The 9,135-nt window shown below is 34.4% G+C and overlaps 1 long non-coding RNA gene across 1 annotated transcript; it reads right to left on the reverse strand.

The window, feature by feature from the left end:
- Positions 1–1,598: 1,598 nt before the first annotated feature.
- Positions 1,599–6,157, reverse strand: LOC138128396 (uncharacterized). Its single transcript, XR_011158635.1, has 2 exons — positions 2,770–6,157; positions 1,599–2,715 (listed from the first exon to the last, which is right to left on the reverse strand). It is a non-coding gene; the product is annotated as an uncharacterized lncRNA (long non-coding RNA).
- Between the last annotated feature and the right edge of the window lie 2,978 nt (positions 6,158–9,135).

The raw sequence follows: 9,135 nt of genomic DNA on the forward strand, positions 1-9,135 counted from the left end.
ATTACTGTGTTTACAGCCAATGACAAAATTAAGGCATTTAAACGGAAGTTACAATTTTGGCTAAGTAGCGTAGAAAATGGACAGTTTGATTGTTTTCTAACCTTAAAGGAGTTTTCCGAAGAAATGAGTGCAAAAGAATTACCTCAAGAAATAGTTAACGATATTGTTAAGCACCTTCGAGTCATGTGTGATTCGGTAACACAGTACTTCCCGAATGAATGGAATAGTAATCTAGAAAAGGATTCTTGGGTAAAAAATCCATTTATTACTCGTATTATTGAAAAGCCCCAAAGTTTATCCTGTCAAGAGTACGAAAAGCTAATCGACTTGATTTCCGATTCATCACTAAAAGTGATATTCGAAAAGCAACCTGTATCAGAATTTTGGTGCAGCCTAAATCAGGAGTATACAGAGCTGTCAAAGAAAGCTGTTTCCATCCTTTTACCATTCGTAAGCACATATCTTTGTGAAACTGGATTTTCCACATATGTTTCCACAAAAACCAAGTACCGTAACCGCTTGGATGCCGAGCCAGATCTAAGGCTACAGCTTTCTTTAATAAAGCCAAATATCAAAGAAATTTGTGCAAATAAAATGCAATATCACTCGTCACATTAATCTTCTCAAAAACTCACAATAAACACAAATGTATATGTTATTCTTACTAGTTTTCTTGATAATCATTTTTATCCAACATTCAATAGTAATATCGTGTTTTACTAGTTAGTTTTAATTGAGTAAACTGGGCTATAACTAGTCTGTTGTTTTAACCCACGTTGCCATTTGCACCGTGGGTTATAACATACATAACCCACGTTGCCATTAGCACCGTGGGTTATTAACGTTCATAACCCATCGGGAGCAGAATTTCATCAATAATGTCATTATCTAAAAATTTTGGAATATTGGATAAAACGTTGTATGGCATACGTGGGTTATTAAGTACTACCCACTCGAGGTAATAACCTACTCGGGCAAGCCCTCGTAGGTTACAAATACCTCTCGTGGGTAATATCTTAAATAACCCACTTATACCATAAATAACTATTACTTTATTTTGCAACTAATTAGATAATGTGCTATGGGCTCCGTCATCTTAGATTCGACTTTATAGGGGCTCCGCGTTTAAAAAAGTTTGAGAAACGCTGCCATAGACTATTAATTAAATTCTGTGCACAATTTTTATTTAAACGGGACAATCTCAAAAACAGTCTATCTGGCAAATTGAAGGGGTTACTGGTATCTCTCAATTGCTTTTGAATAATCCTAACCTGTCGTCTATAAAAATAATAATTACTATTTTCTCATCACGTAGTCCTATGTGTTTAACGTACTGTTGTCGTCTGTTTTCTTCGTTATGAACAACTACCAAATGTATTAAACCATCTAATGCCATTATTTGTTGCAAAAAACACGTTTTACTTATTTAACATGTACTGTAGGAGGACCCGTTAAAAATGAAGAATTAGCGCATTCTTTTAGCGGGTGTCAATTAAAATTTAACATCTTCTGCACTTACAGAATCACTTTTCAATTTTGACGTATGTTAAAATTTTAACACCCGCTAAAATTTAACGTTTTACTTACAGAATGACCACTTATACAGGGTGTCCCAGAACTCGCGGATCAAATTTACAGTGCGTTATCCTTGGTGATAACTGAAAGCAATAGCGTTTAAAAAAAAGGACAGGGTATAATCGATTTTTTGTAATGAATAATTCAAGTTGACCAATCAGAAGGACGCTGTTAATTTGAATTTCACGTAAATTTAACCAAAGGTTTGAATTGCCTAGCAACATAATTCTAGTAAGAATGGTATGGAATTTCAAGTAAATGTTTGGGCAACTGTGAAGATTTTGACAAAGTCAAGTTACAATTTGATTCGAAATTGTCAAACTTCGTATTGAAATCATATATACAGCTGCAGAGTATGCCGAAATGCTCATAATTTATGGAAAGTGCCCGCGCAATGCACGTGAGGAAGCAAGGGAATATGCAATACGTTTTCCACGACGTTTGCCATATCCAAATTATAACGTATTTCTATGGTTGGTGTACCGTGCTCGAGACACTGGGTCCTTGGTGCCTACCTGACAAGAAATTGATGGTCCCCCGCGAGAAGTTAGAACGCCAGAGACTGAAGATGCTGTTCTTCAGTCCTTTGATGACGACGGTAGAAGAAGTATATTTGAAAAACTATATTTACCGCGAACCTATCAATATTTTAGAAGAACTAAATAACCAAATTCACGAAACACTGGCTACTGTTATTCCTAATGTGCTTAGACTGGCAAGGGAAAATTTAATAAAACGAGCTCGCCTATTCCTTCAGATGAAAGGTGGTCAATTTGAACACATGTTATAAATTATTCTTTTTATTTTGCATGTTTCTTATTTCATTTGTTGCATTCTACATCGTTTAGTTATAAAATTTGATCTTAAATTTTTACTAATAATGATGCTAAAATAAATAGGTTAGTTCAATCCAGTTTTGTCTTCTTTCTTTCAGAACTGCCACTATGCTTGATTTGTTGCTCAAAGCCTACGTGTAACTCCAGCTTTTTTATCAATGTCAAGAATGTTCCTAAAAGTCTTTTCTTTCATTTCGACGATGACTCGTCCCGCTCGTGTAGCTGCGCTAATACGTTGCAGATGCAGAGTGTATGCACAGGAGTCAGGATAAATTTCTTGTGATTCCGATTCACTTCACAGGCCCTGCATATTTCACTTTTTACTAAGATTTTTAAGGTAGTAATATGTATTACTCACTTGACGCTACGTCGCCATTTTACCTTCCATCAACAAAGGTTCAATTCATCATATCCCTCCCGTCAATTTCCCATACCCCTCAAGGTTACAATTGCTCTGGAAATTTTCGCTCATAACAAACCATATTTCATTCATTGTCGGAAGAAGAAACTTCTTGCGTTCCCTGATTTAGATTCTGTACAATTATTCACCTGCCTTTGGCGCAATTATCCCATTTTTGGTTATTTCAAAAGTAGCTGTCACTTTTGACGTCTGTTTCGACAAGTTGACCAGATAAATATTGAAAATAATTTTATTATTCATCGAATTATACGTTGCTTGGCAATTGAGGGAAGGTACTCAATTTTCTCATAAAGGGAAAATTAGATCGAGCTCTATTGGTCAATTTGATTAATTCATAACTAAAAAGCTGTTGCACCCTGAATATTTTTCTAAACGTTTTTTACCTTCATTACCATCAAGGAATATACAGTTTCAATTTGATCCGCGAGTTCTGGGACACCCTGTATATACTATTATTTTAGCGCTTATGCGTTAAAAAAATCTTCGGGAAATGTCGTGATAAAATCGTCTCAGTCACCACTTCAACCTACTAGTTGTTTGTTATCCTTATCTAGCTTATTATGACTTGCGACTATGTCTTTATTGAATAGATCTGGCACCTACGTTTTTAATAAAAAATCATCGCTGGTAGAAATGTCATTTAAAAAGTTACGTTAAAAAATGTAAAGCAAAAATGCCGCCAAAAGTGCAGGGTTTATCACGAAGTGGACGAATGTCTAAAAAACTAAAAGAATTATTAATTCACCGCCTGAAAATGGACCGACTTCTCCTTCATCAAGAGAAATTGAAACCAGCAGAATTACCTGACTCTGTTTTGAATGAAAACAACATTGCTAAAAAAATTCTTGAGAATTAGGGATTGTTTTGAGCAAATCTGTTTAATTTTCACCAAAACAAATGCACTAACATTATTTAAAAAAATCTTTCTTCAACGGAATATAAAACGGTAAAAATTTGTACAATTTTTTTTTATCGTCTTGTTTTAATTACTACCTTCAACAGAGTTAACACAGAATCCTAAAAAAACGTGCATACAATGAGAGGGTACGACACATTAAATTCACCACAAAAAAATCAATGTTTTCCTAAGTGTCTGTTTTAAACGACTGACCTGTTTTAGTTGACTCATGCTGTATATACTTCTATGTGGACATTCAAATGTGTTTTGTTTTGCCTACTTTGCACCAAGAATTAAAAAAAAAATTTGTGGGTCTCGAAGGGGAAGCATAAAAATAACCGGACTAGGGCAAAAAAAAAAGTTTGGGAAACGCTGCTCCAAGGGATTGAATTTCCAGGCTACTGATGAATTACTTGCTAATGAAGAAGAACAAGATGTTACTTTAGTTAACGAAGTTACTATTGAAAATAACAATGTGAGTGTTCTGACACGTTTAAATCATTTTTACTGAAATATTTTCTTTTAGAAAAATGAATCTGGAACTGCAATTAACATAAGAAATTACTTAACAAAAGAAATTTAAAACAATACAAGTAAGGTAATTTTTAGACTACAACGAATCCATCGAGTACAAGGAAACCCAAAACACCATGTCAGTTTCCCATTAGAGAAATGGCATTACAGCACAAGCAATGTCTGCACGTGTTGGCAGATTCGAATAAAGCCCTGGCACAAGCTACCCTTCAATTAGCAAGGGCAGCGAGAATGAAAACAAGCACAAGAAAAAGTGCTGCCACACAATTAAATTTTTCGTTATAGCATAATTATTGTTCTGCATTTAATTAAAATATGTTTCTACTATTTGGTTTCTGATTTGAGCTCCACCATTAAACCACTGATGATTGTTTGCGGCAGGTATTTGATCAGTAGGTACTGTGATGCACGCGGTATTTTTTATAAACCTTATTTTATTACCTTCGCGGAAAATATTCACCCTAAATTTAACAAATTTAAATTTGTTTTAACAACGTCCAATTGTTTCTGTTCAATTTATGAATTCCATTTATTTCCATTCAATATAATTTATGTTTAGAGAAAGAACTGCCGTTCCCACGGAGGGTTCCCTGGAATTGAAGAACGTTTCAAATCGCAAAATTAACTTCTTTAGTTTCTTTCAAAAGGCCATCTGGTATTTCTCTAAGTTATCAGGGTGGCGAGACGCCCACCGGACTCATAGATACAGTCGACCAGGTAAGGCATTCATTTGCATACCAAAAGATTAATAACACTAAAGTCCTCGTCGAAAAATAGTCAATTTTGACTTAAATTACAATAGGAGAGAAAATCGTCTTATGACTACCATAAATGATTCCATAAATAAATAGGGGCTGTTACTTTACCTGATGTTTGCTCTTCCTTGAGTCGGCACTGCACAACAAAGGGGCAATAAAGTTAGAGGGTATTATGGTAGTTATAAGACGGTTTGTTGTCCTATTGTGAAATGATTTACAACAGACCCAACTATGAAAACTTCTTATACCTTTCATTTATTAGAACTATATGATACCCGATTTCCATATTCCATCACGTTACGTTTGAGAACTAGCTACCTATGAACACTTTTTATGTACTCGTGTATAATGATATATTCATTGTAAATTCATTTCTCCTAGAAGGTGCAAAATTAAGTAGGCTTAAGTTGTGTTTGGCGTATGTACCAGAGGAGATGGTATCCCGCTATGATGGGTGATTTTTGTTGGGTTCTTCAAAAGGATACCCCGCATAAGAGAAAAAAATACATTTGTTTTGTGCCGGATTGTACTGGTACTTAATCGTCCTTCCTGTGTTAACATTTTGCAATAGAATTATTATTGGTTTTTAGGTTTTTTTACTGTTTTTTCTGTTATTAAAAAGTTTTTTTCAACACAGAAGAAGACAACATTAAAATCAAAGAAAATGCAGAAAAAATATTTCCTTTTTTTTAGAAAAAATCAAATGATAATTGAATATAGAACTATTCTTTTAACTATGCGCCGTTTTCTGTACATAATTCAACCCTGTATCGGAGTTTAAGCTTCTGAACACCCATGCCTGATACATAACTGTTGGGAAATTGCTCATTAAATTTTGTAATTATGTGACAAAACCGGTCCAACATTGGATTAAATAAATTCTTTGTTCTAAAGACAACATTTTGAAACAGTAATAAGTTGTTTGTCAAAAAACCAGGCCAATTGTAATAAAATTTATAACATAAATATTAATTCTGTCCAAATTTTAACAAAAAATGTTAATTTAAGAATACAGTGTATCAATACTGAGATTTTAATAACGGAAATGGGGGTTTCAGATGAAGCAAAAAATGTTATTTCACTAAAGTTTTTAATTAAAAACAAAAATAAAAATGTGTTTCCTTTTGTAAACTCAATCCGGGGAGATACTGTATATTATTATTTAGTTGACAGTGACATTTGAAGCCACTGGATTTTTTGCTACAATGTATCGTTAAACAAAATTTTCGAATATGTAGTTGGAATTTTTCTGAAATAAAAAATTTAAAAAAATTATTATACAGAAAGATTTAGCAAAATAATGTAAACTAAGCAAAAATGAATAGGGAATTTTTCCATTTTTTAATTTTTTATAAATACAGTTTAAAATTTACAATGAAATGTGTTAGAAATATATAAAGACTAGCTGACCCGGCGAACTTCGTACCGCCTCAGAATCAATAAATGTTGTGTTAACTTATTAGCTGAATTGAATGAAGTTTTTTTATTAAGATAAAATGAATAATCAAAATTAAAATCTGTGACCGAGAAAGTTTATCTCTTTTAGGCTCTCCAATCTTTGACCAAGGTTTCAAAAACACCGTCGAAAAAACTATAATTACAGTTGAAAATCTTTTAAACAAAGCTGAACTCCTTAACAGACACGTGGCTTATACTTTAATCAAAAACTGTCTTTTTATACCAAAATTTAATTTTTTTATTAAGAACAACTCCATTTTGGAAATTTTCTAATTATGTTAATTCAATTGATTCTTCTTTAAAGTCTTGTTTAGAGAGAATACTTAATTTACGTTTAACTGATTTACAATGGCGTCAGTCCACTTTACCGATTAGATTTGGTGGTCTGGGAATTCGTCGCATTTCCGATATTTGCCTCCCTGCTTTCCTATCTTCAATTAATGGGGTTAAAAAGCTTGTTTCTTTATTACTAAACTCAAAGGATAATGAGCTTAATATTCACCATTATGATGAAGCTTTAGCAGTCTGGGGTGTAGCAAATGAGAACGAAATACCAACAATCCCACAATTTCAGAAGAGTTGGGATAATATTAATATCAAAGGAATAATTGCCAATGACTTAATCTTTAATTCACCTAGAGTCTTGGCTCGTTTTAAGGCTTTGCAATGCAGAGAATCAGGATCTTGGTTACATGCAATACCTTCTTTTAATATTGGTACTCTTTTAGATAACAGTTCCTTCCAAGTTTGTATTGGTTTAAGATTGGGTTGTAATCTTTGTACACCTCATATTTGCAAATGCAATGCGAAAGTTGACGAAATTGGCACCCACGGTCTAAGTTGTTTCAAAAGCAGTGGTAGATTTTCAAGACACACTGAAATTAATTCCATTATCAACCGGTCTTTAACTTCTATTCATGTGAATTCAACTTTAGAACCAAACGGACTGTCTCGGGATGACGGAAAACGCCCTGATGGGATGACTTTAGTACCGTGGATTAAAGGTCAACCTTTGGTTTGGGACGTTACTGTTGTAGATACACTTGCAGACAGTTACGTATTGAAATCATCTGAAGTCTCAGGTTCTGCCGCTGAAATGGCTTGCAAACGCAAACATAGCAAATATAGTTCAATCATTTCGTCAAACTACGTGTTTAAAGGTTTAGCATTTGAAACCTTAGGCCCTTGGTGCAAAGAAGCCATCGATTTCATTAATGTCATCGGAAACCGACTTATCGCGGAATCAGGCGATTCAAAATCAAAGAAATTCCTTTTCGAGAGGATTTCGCTTGCCATTCAACGTGGAAACGCTGCAAGCATTCGGGGCACTTTTCCAGATTCCGCAATATTATCGGAAGTTTTTGTATTATAAAACAAAAATATTTATATAATCAAAATGAATTGAAATTTAATGATTTAATGCATACATAAATTTAATGCTTACACATATTTAAATTTAATGCTAAGCACTACGCCCTCTGACGGAGATTATTGGTATTCACGTCACGTGATGTGCAAATGTGATTAACTCCCATGAATTTACGACAATTCATTGATGAGTACTGAAAAATTAATTTTTTTCGGTAAATTCATTCGCAAGAAGTGAGAGTATAATGAGTAGTAGAGCAAATTGCTGTGTCCCGAGTTGTAACTAACTATGCAGTGAATTTTTTATCAATGAACCATAGGGATTGACATGGTGTAAACTTTATTTCATGTCCGAACAATAATTTTGAAATTAGCAATAGAAACACCATTGACGCGAAATAAAGTTTATACTTTATACCATGTAAATCTTTATGGTTCATTGATAAAAAAATTCTCTGCATAAAAATAATCCGGAATTAACAATCACCATAAACGGATTGAATATTTTAATGAGTTTGGTTGGGATGCAGTCAGCATCTGACGGGAAGAAAATGTAGAAGATTAAATTAAAAATTGGAAAGAGAATTACTAAGCATATGCGTGTTTGTTGGAAACATTTTGTAGATGAAGATTTTGTTCCACTGGTTTGTTGGTTTGATGGTTTAGACGCACTGTTCACTTGTTTTTGTTTGATAGTTTCGAGGTTAGGTATGCCGCACAGCAATAAATGTTCAACCCTAAAACAGCTTCCCCCGCGACGTTGCATTACTTGGGGTAGCATTTAAATAATTACAGACAGTTGACGTACTTAAATGCATAATTAGTTAAATACAGGTGCGTTACACTGAATAAGTGAATAAGCCCATTTCTAGCGTTAGCCATGACATAGCAGCGGGTATGTTCCTGCACGGATGTTGGCCTTGTAGGGTCCTTTGATGGTTGATATAAACGCGAGATTTCAAAAAAAAAACACAAACAAAATTGCAAGGGGACAAATCCGGCGAGCGGGCTCTCTACTACAAATTGCCCCTTATTGAAGTGAGACTCCAGTTCTTCGTCTTGTCGCACTCCCGGTTTGTCTGAAATCATGGTCTGAACGTAGTGACCCATGTAACAATTGATTTCTGGTTCGGGAAGGGTTCGGGACACGACCCAACATTGAAGCAATTTCGGAAGGGTTGCGATCACAGAAAATCAGTTTGAAAAGTAGACCTAGACGGCAAACGCAGGCTTACCACTCTTCCAACGCATGATGGCAGGATAGGGAACAAATCTTGAAAACCATGG

The sequence above is a fragment of the Tenebrio molitor genome, chromosome 4, assembly GCF_963966145.1.
Source record: "Tenebrio molitor chromosome 4, icTenMoli1.1, whole genome shotgun sequence".
Classification (NCBI taxonomy): Eukaryota; Metazoa; Arthropoda; class Insecta; order Coleoptera; family Tenebrionidae; genus Tenebrio; species Tenebrio molitor.